Below are 19,988 nucleotides of genomic sequence, written 5' to 3' on the forward strand. Positions count from 1 at the left end.
CTCCTTGCTCAGCAGGGAGCCTGCTTCTCCCTCTGCCTCTGCCTGCCATTCTGTCTGCCTGTGCTCGCTCTCTCCCTCTCTCTCTCTCTGATAAATAAACAAAATCTTAAAAAAAAAAAAAAAAGAAAGAAAGAAAAGACCAAATAAGTTTCAGCTGCTTACGGGTCTTTGTCTTTTAGAAAGTGGGAAAGTGTTTGACCAAGGACTTACCTGGTGTCAAATGCTGAAGACACAAGGACTTTAGAATTCTTGTTTGCTCTCAAGATTCAGTGATTAGAATTGGGTCTCAGCCACTGGGAAGCTAAACACAGGAGCCAGTGCCCTCAAAGTATCTCCTGCCTGGTGGGGAAAATTACTAAGCCCGGGGAGGACAGCCAAGGAGGGAGGGTAAGCCAAGCTCTGGTTGTCCTCGCACTTCAAATTCACGCATGCGGAGACCATGACTTGGTCCCAACATCCGTTCTCACTTGCCTACTTCTCCCAGGGCAGGTGGGAGAGCTAGGTGCTGCTTCGCCAGTCTCCTCTCCTCTGCAGCTTGGGCAGACAGGAGAAAACAAGCAGAAGACCGCAGTGGGGTGTCAGTGGGGTTGTAGAGTAGGATTCTAGAAAAACGTTTGCTTTTCTCGTAAAAGGGACAGATGCGCCTCTCTGCTCCTTACCCCTTCTTGTCATCTATGTTAAATGGGGATGTGTTGCCAGAATCTGGGGGCAACTCTCCTCAGGAAGGAGGGAATCCCTTTAGAGGAGGGATTCCCTCCTTTAGAGTCACTGTTCCTGACATTGTTGAGCTGCCAAACTAACACAAGCTGTGCCTACGTGTGGAATTCTTGTATGAGGAAAAAAAAAACCCCTATTGACTGAGGCCACAGTAAAACTCTTTTGATACTTGCAGTTGAAACATTCCTTAATGTACGACACAGCCATCATGTGAGTTCTCTCTTGATTAAAACTTCTCAAATAACTTTGCAGTGAATGTTGTCCCACGTCTCAGATTTTTCTGGGCAGATTAAGGCAGTGCCTACATCTCCTGACAATATTCCAGGGAACCCCTTGGACAAATTCATAAGCTTCTGCTTGCATGGGTGAGCTATACATCTAATGATAGGTTATCCAAAAATGAACCTACTTACACTGTCAATTATTTTATATTATTATTCTAATGATTTGAGAAATTTATGATTCATCCACTATAATGGCATTCCCATGCCTGCAGTTTGGGTGGAATTTGTGACCCTGGTACTAGTAAAGCTAGCAGAACCTTTAAGAAGGGGTCAGTGGGGGACACTGGGTATGGAGAAGAACATAGAGAACAAAGTCTGTAAGAAAGAGTGAGAGAAAGGAAGAGAGTTGTTGGGAGCCGTAAAAATTATGTTCTATGGTGTTTCCACTCAGTTAATATTTCTGGGATGATTTAAATGAGATAGCATTGTTAATTTCAAAACAACTCTGTCTCTGTTATTCTTGGTTTATTTTAGGATCAAAGCCCCAAATTTACCCCAAGGAAAACTTTTCTTCTGAAATTTGCATATCCTACCCTCTCATACTCAGAAAGGATTCAAAACCTACTAAAAATGTCTCATCTTAGGAGCTTTGTGGTTCTGTTTTCAAGCAGAAGTGCTGGGGATAAAGTTGGATGAGCTATACCGTGAGAGAATTTCACATTTTGCTATGTGTGACGAAAACAAAATAAAACAGGTGCCCTTTATTTTTTTTTAGAGATTTATTTACTGGAGAGAGAGTGAACACGAGTGCCAGCATGAGCAGGGAGGGGCAGAGGGAGAGAGAATCTGAAGCAGGCTCCGCACCCAAGGTGATGCGGGGCCCGTTGGGCAGCCTGGGTCCCACGACCCTGAGATCATGACCTGAGCTGAAATCAAGAGTCAGATTCTTAACCGACTGAACCACCCACGTGCCCCAAAGAGGTGCCCTTCAACTGAAGCTCTGAAATTTGCAAAGATTTTTCCATTCAGCTTAACGGTAATGTGTGTTCCTGGTGTCAAATATTGTCAAGGGTTTAGAAATTGAGTTCTCCCTCATGTGGGGTATTGTGAAGGGAAATGATACAGAGGCCAAATGTGAGTAAGGTCTGAGAGTTAAAACTCACTGTAAGTGTCTTCTGAAACTATATTATTTCTGGTCTTGTTTTTCCCTGTAAAGTCAAATAAATCTTCAGAACTCATCACATTTCAAACACAATATTTTTTCATGTCCATGAAATGCTTTTCTGAAGCTCTCAAGTGTCCTTGCTCAATGCATATGCCTTTTATGTCTGTCCAGTGCTTACCAAGAACTTTATTAGCTATGCCTCCTGAGAATTCTGGGACTGAACCCCATCCATATTGTTAACCTGGCTAGATACTGAAGAAAACTGGTGAAGACTTAGCTGGAGGCCCCCTCTGAGAGCTCTTGGAATGGTGATTGTGATGAATGGCTGAATCATTTGGTACCATGTGTATGTTTTTGAAGGGGACTTTAAACATATTTTAAAATGAAAAAGGAAATGGCTGCTTAGCTGTATTGCCACTTCAGGCTGTATATTTCAGTAATATCTGGGAAAAAAATACATATATATGTATTATAGTTTGCTATAAATATATGTAAATAAAATATATATTATGCTATATACTTAGAGCATATACATATACATATATTAAGCATACATGTATGCTTATACGTATAAGCATGTATGCTTATACATATAAGCATGTATGCTTATACATATAAGCATGTATGCTTATACATATAAGCATGTATGCTTATACATATAAGCATGTATGCTTATACATATAAGCATGTATGCTTATACATATAAGCATGTATGCTTATACATATAAGCATGTATGCTTATACATATAAGCATGTATGCTTATACATATAAGCATACATGTATGCTTAATATATGTATATGTATATGCTCTAAGTATATAGCATAATATATATTTTATTTATATATATTTATAGCAAACTATAATACATATATATGTATTATATACCTATATAAATATATATAAAAATATAAATATTTATAGCATGTGTGTGTGTGTGTGTGTGTGTATACATATATATATATTTTTTTTTATAGTTTGCTTCCTGGGGCGCCTGGTGGCTTTGTCAGTTAAGCATCTGCCTTCAGCTCAGGTCATGATCTCAGGGTCCTGGGATCAAGTTCACCATCATGGGGTTCCCTGCTCAGCAGGGAATCTGCTTCTCCCTCTCCTTCTACCTTTTGTTCCCCCTGTTTGTGCCCTGTCTCTCTCTCTCTCTCCCTCAAGTAAATAAAATCTTAAAGTAATAATTTTACTCCCTATTTTAGAATTGATACTGACTTTTTTTTTTAATAGAATGTGGAGTAGGCAACATGCCTGGAAGAAACCCTCTAATATATTCACATACAATATCTTTTCCTGAAACAATGCCCAGTTCCACCTAAGTCTAGAAGGGAAGAATTCTCATGGGCTTCCTTATCCAGAAAACCGAAAATACTCTATTGACTAGGGATTCTGGCCTACCACTGATACTTTGTGTAAGAGCCTTGCTGAATATAACTGACTTGTTTCTCCAAAGCCGACTGGGAGCAAGACAAAAGGGAAGGCTCTTATGGAGAGGACGGTAGATAGGAGAGGCACTCACCAAAAGTTGGTGACTCTCCCCTCGATCACCCTAAAGGTAGACTTATTTTGGCTCCTTGCAGGACTATTTGGCAGGTGGCTCAGAGGCGGTTGACTTTAGAATCAAAAATGGCCAGGAAGATAGTAAAGAGCTAGATTTTTGGTGCTCAGTTTAGCTACTTTTCAGACTTGAACCGTGTATGACAAGAGTCAGGGGCAGAAATGCTTGTGTTGCCATAGACGGAGGCTGGAGAACTGCCCAAACAAGACATCAGTGGCATATTCTACAGTCATGTGTTTTAAGATGAGGGAGATTTGGTAGCTAACTTGTATTGATCTTCTAGTTTTGAGTTAATAAACTACGTGCAGTTTAGAGATAGAGTTATTTCTATCTACAGTCCCTATCAGCTATGAATGCTGTATTTGTAAGAAAATAAAGATGATAATCAATCTATAAAACACAGAATACTGAAGAAATCAAATTGTTGATAAGATTATGCAAGTATGAAATTGGGGATTTTTAGATGTCAGATACTGCATTTATTAGGGGAATTTGGGGAAGGGACAGTTTCGATAGAAAAATGTGAGACTACATGAACTTTCCATCTCTGGATTTCTCTTTACACTAGGGGTGAATGGTTCATTTTGAGGAACTGGAATTTAACTGTTTTTGTTCTTTTTGCTCTGTTTTTAAAGGCACATGCCTTCTATTTCTGAACATCAGAATAGACATTTACACCAGTGCAAAGTTTCTTAAACCTTAAGCTATGTCCTTGATAGGAAAGGTAAATTTGTATTGTGAGAGAACTCTGAAGAATTAGATTTTCCAGTGTTTCTTTTCAAATTGAAATATATATTGAACTATGTTTTGGAAATGTTGGGAAAAATCATACATGGAAGGGAGACAGCTGGTAAAGAGTGAGTTATTAAGGCAGCTCCAGTGTGGACAATGGGAGTTCAGTTCCAGGGGGGAAATGTTGGGAAATGGTGCATGCTTCTTGGAATAATTCCCCCAAGGAGGCAAGGAAACTTGAATACTCACATACCAGTTATCATTATCATTCCCATGTTCATTCCCTGGCACTCGTACTTCCGTAGCTCTGACAAGAGTCCTCTCTCACTACAGGCCACCTTGGCTGTCAGAGGGCATCTGGAGTAACTGAATAGTGGGGTTTTAGGGACCTAAGGGGTTCACTGATGGTATCTGACACAATGGAGGGTAGAGTTGTTGCCCCAAAGAGTCTGCACGTGGAGTTCAGGGAACATCACAGGCTAACCTTTGCGGGGGTTTTGTGTGTTCTTTTTTTGTTTTGTTTTTTATGTTCCAGAGTCATCTGCATACATGATAAGTTTGAAAACCACTAATACAGGCTATTAGTGGATCACCAATTAGCAAAGGATTGTCTAATGCTGTTCTTATTTTGTAGATGAGGGAATGCAAGCCCTGTCCCGACAGTGTAAATGACCGATGCATGTCGAAGAACCACATTTGGCCCAGGGGTCCCATAATTTCATGAATTGTGATGGACAGATGACTTGGTTGTCATTAATTTGGTTATTTGGAAATTTCAATCAGGTGAATATGTGGCATGGAGGCAGCCTGGCTGCAGTATCCTTGACTTCTGCTACTCACATGTTTCTCCCGGTGCTTGTAGACAGCCCGCCCACGTGTGCAACTTCTTGTCAGAGCTCCAAGACTAGAAAGCCATTTTCTTCCAGGAGCTAACTTTACTCCCTACCCTTTCATACTTGCTTAAGAAAAGGTCTTTTAAGTTTATTGATACCAAGGTATAAATGACTAAATTAATTTTATGTTGAAGTATTTGTTCAGTAATAGTAAGTAAAGTCCGTAGCTTCACTGATGAAGCTTTTGTATTTTCAGGTGAGGGGAAGTTCATTTTGGGTTCAGAGGGCCTGTGATTAAGTATACATACACATAGATTGCTTTTGGAAAATACTGCTCTTGTAGCCATGAAAGCGCCTTATATTAGAGGAGATTGATTTTCCCTGGGCAACAATGGCAGTTCTTAGCAGAGAGACGGAGTGTTTAACAACTATGAATCTAGGGAGTCATGAGAATTGTTACCTGAGTTTTGTAATTGGGAAATGTCTCCTTGTATTTTTGTACTGTTGGGTCAAATATAAAGATAAAGTCCATTTGCAGTTACAACCTAATATAAATAACTCCTGTTCAGAGAGAAGTAGGAAATATTCAAACCGCAAATTTCAAAAAATTCAGTATTTGGCTTTTAAATACTGTAATGTTTCCCAAGTCATGTTTTGTTTTGGAGAAGGATAAAATCACATTTCATTATATTCACTCTTAATAGCTGTCATCTTCTGAACTCCTATACACTAGATTAAACATTAGGGGACTTACATACTGGAATTCATTTAATTTTACAATAAACCTTGTATGACAGCTATTTTTATCTTTATTTTATGGACCTAAATGAATTTAAGTAACTAATTTATGTAAAAGGTTGAATGCCTGACACATAAAGGACATTTAGTAAATATTTTTGAACTCAGAATGAGCAAAGACTTGCCAAAGCCATAAAGCTTCAGGGTGGACAGCGGAGCCAGCCCGGAGGGCTTGGCAGCCTTCAGGCCAGTCTGGCTGGGAGTGCCGAGGAGGTTGGCTGTTGTGGTTCTGAAGGCTTGGAAATCAGAATCAGCCTGGCCTCGAGGGTGATCTGCACAGTTAAAGCTGTTCAGTCTGGTTGACATCCTGGAGTAATGTCCTCTGGAGAGCTGGGCTTGTCATCCTAAGGTCTACTCTCTTCAATAGTATCAGCTTATAACTCTGTCAAGGACGCTGACTCCCCTTACTGCTCAGGATCACAATTATTCATTTGTTTGTGCCGCTCATCAGCCAGCTATTGAGAATCTGCTATGTGCCGGGCTGGGTTCTAGAGACACAAGAAAGAAAAACAAGCAAGCAAGATCCATATTGTGTTAGTGGTATGCACAAGTAACCAAAAAAGCGGCTGAACAGAACTCTTGAATCCTTCCCAGGACTCCAGAGAAAAATGCATTTGTGCAGAGTATTTTCGTGGAGTGGTGAACTACTGAATAAATGAGAAGGGTAAGCAAGCAGGGACAGGGGCATTTTCTTACACGCTAGGTCCCTTACACTAAGGCTAGCCCAGAAGGACTTCCTGAGCTCTTCCTTATCACCTGGATCAGACATACTGTGACATACCCATCATAAAACCTAAAAGGCATAATTCCCGGGGTGTGGTTATAACGGGACTCCATTATGCAGTTCTGAGGGCTAACCGTGAGTAGCTCTTGTTCTTGAGATGTCTGCGCATGCTCCAGAACGTGGTCTCCAATAAAATTACAGAATCATACAGAGGCAATCCTTACAATCTGAATGCTTCCCTAAATCAAAGGTCTCTTTTGTTCCAGAATATTTTGTTTGTGATAGTCAAGTGTCTCTGACTGTTTATAGACCTTTCGGGAAGGAGTTTTTATTTTTTTATTTTTTGTTATTATTTTTTTCATTATGTTATGTTAGCCACCATACAGTGTATCATTAGTTTTTGATGTAGTGTACTGAGATTCATTGTTTGCATATAACACCCAGTGCTCCATGCAATACGTGCCCTCTTTGAAACCCATCACTGGACTAACCCATTCGCCCACTTCCCTCTCCTCTAAGACTCTTAGTTTGTTTCTCTGAGTCCATAGTCTCTCATGTTTCATTCCTTCTCTGATTCCTCCCCACTTCATTTTCCCCTTCCTTCTCCTAATGTCCTCCATGCTATTCCTAATGTTCCATGAGTAAGTGAAACCACATGATAATTGACTTTCTCTGCTTGACTTATTTTACTCAGCACAATCTCCTCCAGTCCAATCCATGTTGATGCGAAAGCTGGGTATTCATCCTTTCTGATGGCTGAGTAATATTCCACTGTATATATGAACCATATCTTCTTTAATAGTTCATATGTTGAAGACCATCTCAGCTCCTTCCACAGTTTGGCTGTTGTGGACATTGCTGCTACAAACATTGGCGTGTATATAGCCTTTCTTTTGGCTACATCTGTATCTTTGAGATAAATACCCAGTAGCGCAATTGCAGGGTCATAGGATAGCTCTATTGTTAATTTTTTGAGGAACCTCCACACTGTTTTCCAAAGGGAATGCACATACCAACTTGCATTCCCACCAACAGTGCAAAAGGGTTCCCCTTTCTCCATAGCCTCTCCAATATTTGTTGTTTCTTGCCTTGTCAATTTTTGTCATTCTAACTGGTATAAGGTGGTAATCTCAGTGTGGTTATGATTTTGATTTTAATCTCCCTGATGACTAATGGTGGTGAACATTTTTTCATGTGTCTGTTAGCCATTTGTATGTCTTCTTTGGAGAACAGTCTGTTCATGTCTTTTGCTCATTTTAAACTGGTATTTGTTTTTTGGATTTTGAGTTTAAGAAATTCTTTATAGATCTTGAATATCAGCCCTTTGTCTGGAATGTCGTTTGCAAATATCTTCTCCCATTCTGTGGGTTGCCTCTTTGTTTTGTTAACTGTTTCCTTTCCTGTGAAGAAACTTTTTATCTTGATGAATCCCATAAGTTCATTTTTGCTTTTGTTTTCCCTGCCTTTGGAGACATGTCTTGGGAGAAGTTGCTGTGACTGATGTCAAAGACGTTGCTGCTTATGTTCTCCTCTAGAATTTTGATGGATTCCTGTCTCACATTGAGGTCTTTCATGCATTTAGAGTTTATCTTTGTGTATAGTGCAAGGGAATGTCCAAGTTTCATTCTACTGTATTTGGCACTCCAATTTTCCCAGCAACATTTGTTGAAGAGACTGTCTTTTTACCATTGGATATTTTTTCTTGCTTTGTGAAGATTATTTGACCATAGAATCGAGGGTCCATATCTGGGCTCCCTGTTCTGTTTCATTGGTCTATGTGTCTGTTTTTGTGCCAGTACCGTGCTGTCCTGGTGATCACAGCTTTGTAATTTGTAGTGCTGTGTTTTAGTGCTAAAAGCTAGTCCTGATATCACAAAATAGTTGAACTGCCTGTTAGAATTTTTACCAAGATTTCAGATAAAATGTTTTTGTAAGGAACATTTTTCCCCCCTCCAAGGCTTGTGTTAAAATAAAGGTCAGGAAATTCGGTCACGTAAACAAGCTAGCCATGACTTTTATCCAGAGGGACGCACATCACAGGTGTGGCTCAGTGCTGCTAGAGTTAGTTTAAACACATTGGTTATGGTTATATATAGCACTCAAAGTCCAGACAGTCACTGCAGCTCCGTCATCACTTACTCAGGTTGTCCCAGCAAATTCCTCTTGGGCTATTTCTTTGCCAAGTTTAAAAAATAATGGATTCTAAGCTATAACAGAGAAAAATCAATGTCTCCATTTTAGAAAAAGGTAAAATTTTCCCTCAAAAATTTTAAATGTGTAAATAAGTAAATTTAGTTCATGGAACAATGAAAGCAATAAATTAGTTTAACTTGGTAGGTGAAATTTTTATAAATCAAAGAAGTCCTATGAAAATTTGCTTTACTTAATATTTTTTTGTATTCTTATTTTTAACTTTTTATTTAAATTCCAGTTAGTTAACATCCCGTGTTATATTAGTCTCAGGTGTACAATATAGTGATTCAACACTTCCTTACATTACCCAGTTCTCATCACAACAAACGCACTCCTTAGTTATTTTATTGTTTTTAAAAGCTATGGGAGATAAAAAGATGATAAGAGGTGGCAAATCAATGTCCCTATTATGCTTTTAAAGTATACTTTTCTCTGAAGGAAAATATACATATAAAATATACAATTCATAAGCATGTAGTTTGATACTAAATACACTTGTGTAACCAGCACGCCTATCAAGGACTAGGTCAGCACCAGAGCATTATCTCAGAAGCCCTTTTCTCTGCTAGTCAATATCATTTCCTACCCTCGATGGTAACCAGAACCCTGATTTCTAACACCATAAACTTCTTTTGCCATTTTTAAATTTTGTATTTATTTTTTAAAACTTAATTGTATTTAATTTTTTTTCAATGTATAAATGGAATTATGCGGCATGCACTATTTTTGTGCTTGGACCATGACTAGCGCTGGTAATGTAGCTGTCCTTTGATGTACACATGCATGCATTTCTTTTGGGTATAAACTGACCAGGAGTGTTGGTGGAATCCATGCATGTTCAGTTATGGTGGGTAATGTCCAACTGTTTGCAAAGTGATTCTACATGCTCTCCTTTTATGAGTGCTTACGTGACACTCCAGAGCTTTTCCCAATTTCATTTGTCATGAGATTTTCTTAAACTGAAAAAATCATTTGAAAAACATTCTGCTGCATTATAGTTAAAGAAGATTTTGCTAATACAGTTATTTTGAGTGAAAGTTTTTTGCGAGCTAAATCATACTTGTGAGAACATATCTTCATAATGGTACTAACAACTCCACATAAAGGCTAGGCTGTAAATTTTGAAAGATGAATCATCATGAGGCAAGGCTGTAGTCAGCTTGGAAATAAAGTGTACTGTTCTAATCTTATGTAACCAAACTTTCCATGTGGCAGGAAGATACTAGGTTGCTTTCCAGAAAAATAGGTTAAAAAAAAAAAAAGTATTCTTAACTCCCCTGTCCCCACCCTGCCCCATATATCAGTTTTTAATTGCAAGCAACTAAAAGCAATCTGATAAATTTAGAAGAGAAAAAAATTGATAAAAGGGTATTTAGTAACTTCAGTGAGTCTCTCAGATGGTCAGGGAACCAGACTTGAAGATATTTCAGTTTGGAACTAGTTCTCTACAGAGCAATTACCACTGCCATCAGGTACAGATCCCACAGCCTGCTGGTTAGCCAGTCTCCAAGATGGTGCCCCAAAATCTCACATCCTGTTACCAATGTTCTTGTGCAATATCCTTCCATATTGAAGTAGGGATGCTTTGTGTGACCAGTAGAGTTTGCGGAGGTAACAGTTTAACTCCCCAGGCTAGGTTATAGAGGATATTGAAGCTTCTGTCTGGTCTCCAGGATTGCACAGAGGTGGCAAGGGGAAGCCAGCTGCCATGCTCTGAGAATATGCAAGGAGCCCTTGGGAGAGGACCAGGGCCTCCTCCTAATATCCAGCAGCAGCTTACCAACCCGATGAGCGAGTCGCCTTGGAGGCAGGCCCTCCATCACCAGTCGCACATGAACATGACTGCAATCACAGCTAATATCTTACCTTCCAAACTCTTAAGGGGCTCATCCACGGCCACTCAGCTGTGCTGCTCTGAATTTTGATCCACACCATGGGAGAAAGAAATGTTTATCATTGTTTGAAACCATTAGGTTTGGGGTAATTTGTTACACAGCAACAGATAGCTAATGACAAATAGACATGGGCTACAGCTGTTGGAACTGTTGCCAATGCTGCCTTTGGGAACTGTGTATATCTGCAAGTAGCTTCACCCAAATGGATTCTGCACAGTCCTCACTTCTTCATTTCATGGCTTCTGATTCAAAGTCTCAGCTCCTTGCATTGACTGACACTATGTGCCCACATTTATTTGCATCGAAGTTTTGGAAATGCAAGTAGCTGACCTCCTCAGCTTCTAAAATGGAAGGTGAGCTCTACCTCTTAAAGAAATTCCTTAAACCTAGGAAGACAGTTGAGATACTAGGCAGCCAAGAGGAATGCCAAGTGTCCACTCTGCCAGAGCCCCTCAAAGTCTGCTGCTCTGTGATTTCCCATTGTTGGGGCATAGTGAGATAAACTTTCAGAAAATGAGAATACGCATTCAGAAACTTGTATAACAGTTTGGCATTGCCACGGTATTTTGTTGTCTTTGACAAAAGTACTGATCCACAGGTTGAAAATAAAACATAAAACTGGTTCTTCACTACAGATGGTTTGAGAAGCACGACACTCTATCACATCTGTAACAACAGAACTTATCTGAAAATACTACGCTTCTCAACTCTGCCTTGGGAGCTTCCAGAAGAAGTTTGCTTTCTCATGAGAATGACATCACCGAATGATGATTTTCTCTGCATTCCAGGAGTTAATCAAAGACACTGGCACTCTCACTGTCGCATTTCATTCTGTAACAACCATGGTTCACTTAGTCGACCATAAAGCTGATCTCCAGAGGTCAGAAGACCAACTTACAGTCGTGAAGCAGACATCGTGACCTCAGAGCAAGTCAGGACAGGTTTGGACCCCAAGTGGAAGGCTTTTCCACACCCTGTAACCATTTACTCTTCACTGACAAAGCCCTAACTGAGGATTTCAGGCTCTGTCAATTCTCAGCAAACTTCTAAGAAGTTGAAGATGCCTAAAAGTCATGTCACAGTAGGACTGATTTGCAGCCAGAATCAACCAACCTTTGGCCTCATTTTTGTGTAGTTTGGATGTTCCTATCCTCAAATCTGTCTTTCTATATAAAATGTTTCCTGTTTAAGTTTCCTTTTTCAAGTGAATGGATTTATTATCCTAGAGGAAGACTTGGCCTGGCTGTTCAGAGATGGGAAAGAGGAATGAAATGTTATAGATCAGATGCATTTTCTGTGGCCCGACCAGCTGAGAATTGGTTTGTGTGTATCATTTTATAGAAAGCAGAGGACCAGTGACACACACATTGAATTTATTGAATCAGGTGTAACAACACTGGGTAGGTTTAAGGAAACAGGCACATATGTGGAGCAAGAGGGAGAAGGATAGAGTTAGTTCATATGGCCACAGTGTCTTATCTCACTTGGAGAAAAAGTCCAAGATGCGTGGGCTAAAATCTTCCATTCCAGTAAGTGCAGTAGGAGAGAGAACAGTGCTGGAGAAGCCTGCTGGATCCTTAGAAGCAGGATTTGAATAACATTGCCCAACACTAATTGAATACCTAATCTTGTATAATCTTTATAATAGGCATTCGAAGGAGGTACTACTGTACTGAATTTTCTCTTTTACAGTTCCATAAGGTAAATTGTCCCTATCCCATAGCTAAGAAGAGGTAGCTAGAATTCCAGCTAGACTCTAAAGCACATGCTCTTAACTCCGTACTTCTCTGTGCTGCCTCAGACTGGGTAGAGGAGAGATGCCCAGTCCAAGGAGGGGATGGGAGACAGAACAATCTAAATTCAAAAGTTGGGAGGTGAAGGAGAATATGTTCTGGGGTCAGTGCAACTGGCCTGACCAGGGGATGGTCTAAAGCAGGTGGTTTGGGAACAGAGTTGTAGTTGAGGGGCGCCTGGGTAGTTCAGTCATTTAAGCATCTGCCTTTGGCTCGGGTAATGATCCCAGGGTCCTGGAATCAGGCTCAGCATTGGGCTCCCAGCTCAGCAGGGAGTCTGCTTCTCCATCTGCCCCTCCCCCACTTATGTGTGCGCTCTCTCTCTCTCTCTCTCTCTCATTTTCTTTCTCTCAAATAAATAAAAATTTTAAAAAATTAAAAGAAAAAAAATTGTGGTTGATAAAACTGGAGAATTGATGAGGGTGAAAAATGTAGGAATTGAAGATTACTACAGCAGTGGATTCTGAGAAGGAAATGATATTATAGAAAATAAAATTTTCTTCAGAAGGTGAACTTGGCAGATGTGGACAGATAGGAAAAGAAAATCACTGAGAAGATGTTGCACAGGCTGATTAAGAGAGGCCATGAAGACAGGGATGAGCGTAGTGGCTCTCACAGTTTTGGTCTTGGGGCCATGGATGGAGGTCAAAATGATGGAGGGTCCCAAAGTGCTTTTGTTGAGGTAGGTTTTATCTGTCAGTGTTTACCATACTAGAAATTCAAACAGAAACTTAAAAATATTTTAAATTTTGAAATAATAACATATATTAACATAAGAAGCATTTTCATGAAGAAATAACTGTTTTTTTTTAAAGATTTCATTTATTTATTTGACAGACAGAGATCACAAATACGCAGAGAGGCAGGCAGAGAGAGAGGGAAGCAGGCTCCTCACTAAGCAGAGAGCCCGATGTGGGACTCAATCCCAGGACCCTGAGATCATGACCTGAGCTGAAGGCAGAGGCTTAACCCACTGAGCCACCCAGGTGCCCCAAGAAATAATTGTTTTTAAAACAAAACAAAACAAAAAAACAGTATAAAAAGTGGCACTATTTTACACCTTTACAAATCTCCTTACTGTCTGGCTTTATGGAATCCAGCTGGATTGTCATACATTCAGTTGTCACATCTTCAGTCTGTCGTAATGTCACATGACATGTGGGCTCTGGAAAACTCCACTGTCCCACTTGTGAGAGAAAATGAAAAAGGCAAATAACACCTTCATTTAATCACAAACAGTGTTTTGACCCCAGGACATTCTAAGAGATTCGTGGGGATTCCCACAGGCTCCTGGACAACAGTTTGAGAAGCACTGGGCTAGAGGGAGGCCGAGGTGTTGGAGATGCAGCACCAACAGAGAGAACCAAAGCAGCCGCATCTGCAGACTGATCGGATATGAACCCAGGGCAGGGAAGAGGGGGTGCAGGCTGCAGAGGGAAAGCTCTTACACGATCCCATACAGCAAACCTGGGTGATCTGGGACAATCATAATGCTTCTTACAGAATGGGGAAACACATAGGGGAAGGCAGTGTGTTAGGGAAGTTGGTAATTTCTGGTTTTGGTGGTTTGAATGTGAAGTGACTGAGAGATATCCAAGTACACACAGAATTAAATCAGAAAGACGGCAAAACCTTTTGTCACTAATGAAAGTAAATCTTCAAGAGTTAATTTAAATTTAAATTAATTGAAATTTAAAAAGCTAACTTGAAAATGGAAAGTTAACTTAAAAGTGAAATGAAAGCAGGTACTACAATTTCTATGGAATTCATCAAGAAGTACTTAGGAAGTAGGACATTAGAGGAATGTAACTATATTTGAAAATTTTTCTTTTTTAAAATGGAGACTTAATATGTGGGCGTCTGTTACATTACTCTCATATATGTTTATCTGTCTGGAATAATTTGTAATAAATTCAAAAATTTAAAGTTTATACCACAGACTAATCCACGCATCCCCCGGTCATCACCCCTTCTCTCTCTCTCTCTCTCTCTCTCTCTCTCTCTCTCACACACACACACACACACAATTTACATTCTTTAGATCAGATGTCATTTTATTTCCAGCTGCTAATGCCAGGGATGATCCACTTAGAAAAGAGACAGGAAGAAGGAGAGAGAGGATCTGAACTACACTCAAAATCTCGCACTTTTCTTTAGATACTTCAATGCAGGCAGTAGGGAAAGGACCTACGTGCAACACGGCAGAGCACGGGGAAGTGGGAGGTGTGAGGCAAATAGGAAGCGGCCAATATTTACAGGATGCCAAAGACGAGTATTTTATTACATGCATTTAGCAACGACTCGATCAGACATGAAGTTCCTAGAGGAGTTTTACAGCACTTAGTGGGAGAGGAGAACGGGAAAGCAAGCATTACCATGGGTGTGATAGGTTTTCAGGCGTATCAGGGGCCTGGGAAGATTGAAATAACTTGGCGCGCACTACCACCTGTCCCTGGGAGGCTGTGGAGCCAAGACCTGCTCTGGAACTGGAGTAGATCTGCGTGTGAGCCCTGACCTGGACACTGAGTCAAAGCTTTGAGACTTCGGGAAAGTTACTTAATTGTGTAAGCTTTAGTTCTAAAATATTTTTATGGATAAAATATACAGTAATACCAGCGGCTTCTGGGGACTGCTGCTAAGATAACCTGCAGCAGGATAACCCAGTCGGCTCAACCCTCCTCTGTCCTCCAGGCTTTAAAACACAATAGCTAACACTCTCCAGACCCACAACCTCCACCGCCACTCAGTCATGAAGCCTCTATCAGCCGGGGTCCTCGAACCTACCAGTTTTTGCTCACCCTAAAGCATTTCTGGAATACTTTTTTTTTTTTTCCTATTGATCTCACAGGCTTTTTATTTTTTGATTCTTCTTTAGCTTTATAACTCTTATGTAATTTTAACCACATTACATATTTTTCTTTACCTTAGAATTCATTCCGGAGTGTGTCCCAGAGTCATTTTAACCAAATAATAAGTGAGGTGGGAAAGAATATACAAATTGTTCCAATTTTACGCAAGAAAGTGTTATGATAAAAACTCAAAAAATTCTTTTTCAAAGCATGTTTTGTGTTGTGTGTGTTTGTGTGAACGATCGCAGGAATAGCTTAGACCATGAATAAGCACGTTCTCAGGCAGAAGGGGACCGTGGTCTGCCCTCAGTGTGGACTGTTGCATTTCTGTAGTAAATACACTCTCAGCTGTGGCCTGAACCAGAGTGACCCCAGTGCTCCTGAAGCCCGGTGTGTTCTTTCAATGAATGAGTGAGTCAGTGAATGAATGAAGATAAGCAAGAATGTATATGTAAAATGAAGCTGAACTATCTTGACCAACAGGAATATTGTTTGAGGTTACTTTTTTTTTTTTTTTTTTTTTTAAACCAGGGACAGAATTCATATAAAGTAAGGATAACAGTTACCTTAATGACAAGAAGATCCTCCTTCTGCTAGTAACTATTTCATAAATACATGTGTTCTATAAACTGTCATAACCTTCATTTATTTTTTGCAGTTGTTTCATGACCTTTGCAAACAAAGGGAAAGACTCGCATCTGCTAAGTTCCGTTTAGAACTTAATTACTAGAAATAGAAGGACCTAACAGGGACTGCAGCTGTTCTGAGTTTCAATTATTTTTCCGCTTATCTTCCAGGCTAATAACTTGGGGCTCAGGGCTGAATACGTTCCATTTTTAGCAATGGGAAGTATCAAGAGAGTCTTGTTTCCCACATTACTGAGCAAAATGGGAGAATGAGCTCCAGAAACCCTCCTGGAAGGGCTTGGGAGAAAAGCAGGAACATTTACACTGGGAACAATTGGATTTAATCAGAAGACTCGGCAATAAAAGTAGGGCATGGGGCTAGAACAGAAGTGCTGGTAGGAAAGGCTGTCAATTACCTGTGAGAAATAACGATCCGTGTTCTTTTTGGTGAATCAGAGCATTACTGTTGTAATTAACATTAAGATGTTGAATCATATATCCCACATGGAGTCAAAGGTTTGTGCAGAGTGAAAGTGGATCTGAGGCATCACTCAGATCAATTTTTTCTAAGCCAGAGAGAGAGATGAAAGGACTTATCCAGGGTCACACAGCTAGTCTGCACAGAGCTGAGAACAGAACACGTTTCCTATTCCCAGTCAGGGCACTTCCCTCTCCCCCACATCTGCTTCCTTTACTTCTTTGAGCTTCTTTTCCCATCAGGCCAGAGCTCAAGTGTTCTGGTGAGTTCTCTCAGCACGATGTCCAGATGGTTACTTTTGACACTTCTGTGCCTGAGCACCTTCTTGACTTCGAACTTGAAAATGATGGGTTTGTAAAATTACTAGGTTTCCTGGTCCGGTCAGGTAGTGGTGTTTGAGGCTCTGTTGCATTGGGACCATATGTAGGTGTAGATGAGAACTGATAACACATAGCTGTGTGCTGTTGACTTCAGTGTGTTTAGAGACTCACACAGCCAGGAGAAGTTATCTGGGTCAAGGGATCTAAGTCCCTGCTTTGCAGGTTAGGAAACAAAAGCCTAGAAAATGTAGTGGCTGTCAGTTTAAACTACAGAGGTCCTAATGTCATGGAACATTCTATGAAAGCAACATTTATGTGTTTCAACTTTTACTCTATTGAGGATTTAACAAAAATGGTCTTTGGTTTTTGCATTCTAAAGAATGCATTAACATTCTTTGCAGTAATGCATTAATGTATTAAATGTTAGGTACATTACTGTATTAGTCATTATTTTATCCACTTGGAGGAGTTCTAATAGGAAGAGCATGAAACCATTAAGCATTAAAAATTATTGGAATGCTGGCATAAGTGTGTTATTGAGAACCAAATAGTTCAATGTAATTTGAGCAGCAATAGATCACCGTCCGTGGTCTTCGACATTACCATTTTGATTAGATTGCCTGTCAGTGTACTTGTCACACATTTCTGTCTGGACATCATTGCTTTTGGTGTCGCCATGCAACTACCCTACAACTGTACAGTGAGATCCTCCCCATCCTTCAGAGCTCACAGCAAGTGCTCCCCCATTGGCAAAGCTTCAAAAGATCCCCAGACCTAGGGGATCTCTTTCTCCTTAGCATCCCCAGGACACTGAGTACTTCTCTTCTGTTATTTACTATAGCAATCTGTGTGTTTCAAATAAATGAAATGCTGCTATTACCCCTATTCTGGATTTTAGCTCCACAAGGGAAGAGATTAAGTCTATAGGTTTTGCTTCCTCACAGTATCTTGTATTTGTTGAATGAACGAATGTATCATAAGTAAGAAAGCGCTCAGCTGAACACATAGCATTATACTTCAGAGTATTGATATCGAACAGCACAACCTTGGAGGGCCGTTTTAAAGTTCAGAGTCAACTGGGAATCCATCAAGAAACTGAATGCCTGAACACATATCATAAAGAAGGCTTTCCATTCCTCTTCTGCGATGCCTTTATTCACAGAATACTCTGGGAATTGATCGTTTGTGAAATACTAAATGATGTCTCAAATTAAGAGTGGAGTTTTCATAATACTCAGTTCCCTGCAATTCAAAAACCACATGTTGGCCTTTCGGTAACTCTTTTAGCCATATCAGGTGCATGAACAGACTCAGGGAAGCATCTGTTCTACTGCTACCAATTAAGTTTGCTGTGTTCTCCCTGACAGGCTGACTGTTCCATTAAAACAAGTGCCTTTTCCCCGGGCGGGCCTGGGGGGGGGGGATAAAAAAATAAATAAAAAATAAAAGATCTGGGGATTTTCTTTGGTCATTAGATAGCTCTACACCAGATAGGAACATAAAAATTTTCTTTGTGTGGGGAAAGAGGAGAGCTTTCCTGAAATTTGACTCATATTACAAAAAATGGGGGAAAAGGGATTTAAGTGCTTCTTTCAGTTCCTTTTCCAAACATGGAAAGTTAAATAGTAGTTCAGCCACAGTCCTTTCAGAGGACGATCTCATTGCAAATGTAAACTTCACTACTCACTCACGGTGTTTCAGACTCAAGATTCAAACTGCCACATGCAAATCCTACTTAAAAGTCTAGAAGTGTTAGATCAAAAGCAAAAGAATTCTGTGCCTTTAGATTCCGATTTAACCATATTTCTTATTAGCTGTCTATGTCAAGGAGTTCCCCGTTGTATGCTTTTAATTGCAAAATAGACAAGAAAACTCCTATCACATTGTTATTAACTGCCACAAAGTAAATTAGTGGCAGAAACAGAGTGTAGTCTTTGAATTTTAAGCTTGCTCAGGTTCAGGAGTCCAGATTGCCTCGGGCTTGGCTCTGCTACTTAGCTGTTGTGTGGTGAAGACAGCTCAGACATACTTGACTATCAGAGTACTCTTTCACTAAGGACCAAACTTCCATAGAAAGGATTTCCCAAAGGAAAGCACTGAGTCAAAAAAGTTCATTTCTCCTTACATCTCTGCAACTTACTTGAGTCCGTGAGCCCTGTTGTTCCCAGTTTGCAAAATGGGAATAATCCTTCACCCTGCATTTCTCTTGAATTCATTACGAAAATCAAGATAGCCTTGAAAATTGTTAAGTCCCACATAAGATTTTATTGTAACTGCCCAGTGCTATGTGTACTCACCTCATTAATCTCTTCTTTTCGTTACTGGAAACACTGAATCATACTGATATGGAACATGCCTATTGCTCCATAATTACTTACCTAGAAAAGGGAAAAGTTCTGTTACCCAGAGAGGAGTAGAAAGGACAGGAAATCTTGTTAATCAGCAAATAAACTCATACAGGGAATTTTGGTCACCCAAGGATGTGCTTTTCTTCTTTCTCCCTCTCCTTCTCCCCCAATTCTCTCTCTCTCTCCACACATACACACACACCCCCACCAATGTAGGCTTATTGATTCTTTATTGTTGCTCATCAACAATAATCCATTACTTTCAAAAATTCATTACTATTCATTTTGTTGATCACAGTGTCACAGATTTGGTTCTGGAGAGCCCCCTTTAAACGGTCTCCCATAACCCACTGACCTCATGTTCCCATCATTGTTTGATTGCTGGATTTGTCTTATACCTTCCCTTCCCCAGCCCTAGAATCAGCCATTTTCCCAAGGTTCCTTTCAGTAGAGAATGGAATTCGGAAGCCAAGACCTTTGTGCTGAATGTGGATACCGCTATGCGAGGGGCACTGTTTGTAGGTCCTTTCAAGGAACTGGGGGAAATAAAGAAAAGCAGAAGTGTGTATCTAGATGTGACATGAGTCTTTCAAGCAGAAAGAATGGCATGTGCAGATGTGTATGTGCATGTCTTTTTGTTTTTCATATCTCTGATTATTAATAATGCTAAGTCCTAAGGTGCCTGGGTGGCTCAGTCAGTTAAGCATCCAACTCTTGATTTCTGCTCAGG

At 40.1% G+C, this 19,988-nt stretch overlaps 1 long non-coding RNA gene across 1 annotated transcript; it reads right to left on the reverse strand.

Moving 5' to 3' along the window:
* Window positions 1-13,721: 13,721 nt before the first annotated feature.
* Window positions 13,722-19,692, reverse strand: LOC116575173. Its single transcript, XR_004279630.1, has 3 exons — window positions 19,614-19,692; window positions 19,208-19,288; window positions 13,722-13,823 (listed from the first exon to the last, which is right to left on the reverse strand). It is a non-coding gene; the product is annotated as an uncharacterized LOC116575173 (long non-coding RNA).
* Between the last annotated feature and the right edge of the window lie 296 nt (window positions 19,693-19,988).

The sequence above is a fragment of the Mustela erminea genome, chromosome 16 (assembly GCF_009829155.1).
Source record: "Mustela erminea isolate mMusErm1 chromosome 16, mMusErm1.Pri, whole genome shotgun sequence".
Classification (NCBI taxonomy): Eukaryota; Metazoa; Chordata; class Mammalia; order Carnivora; family Mustelidae; genus Mustela; species Mustela erminea.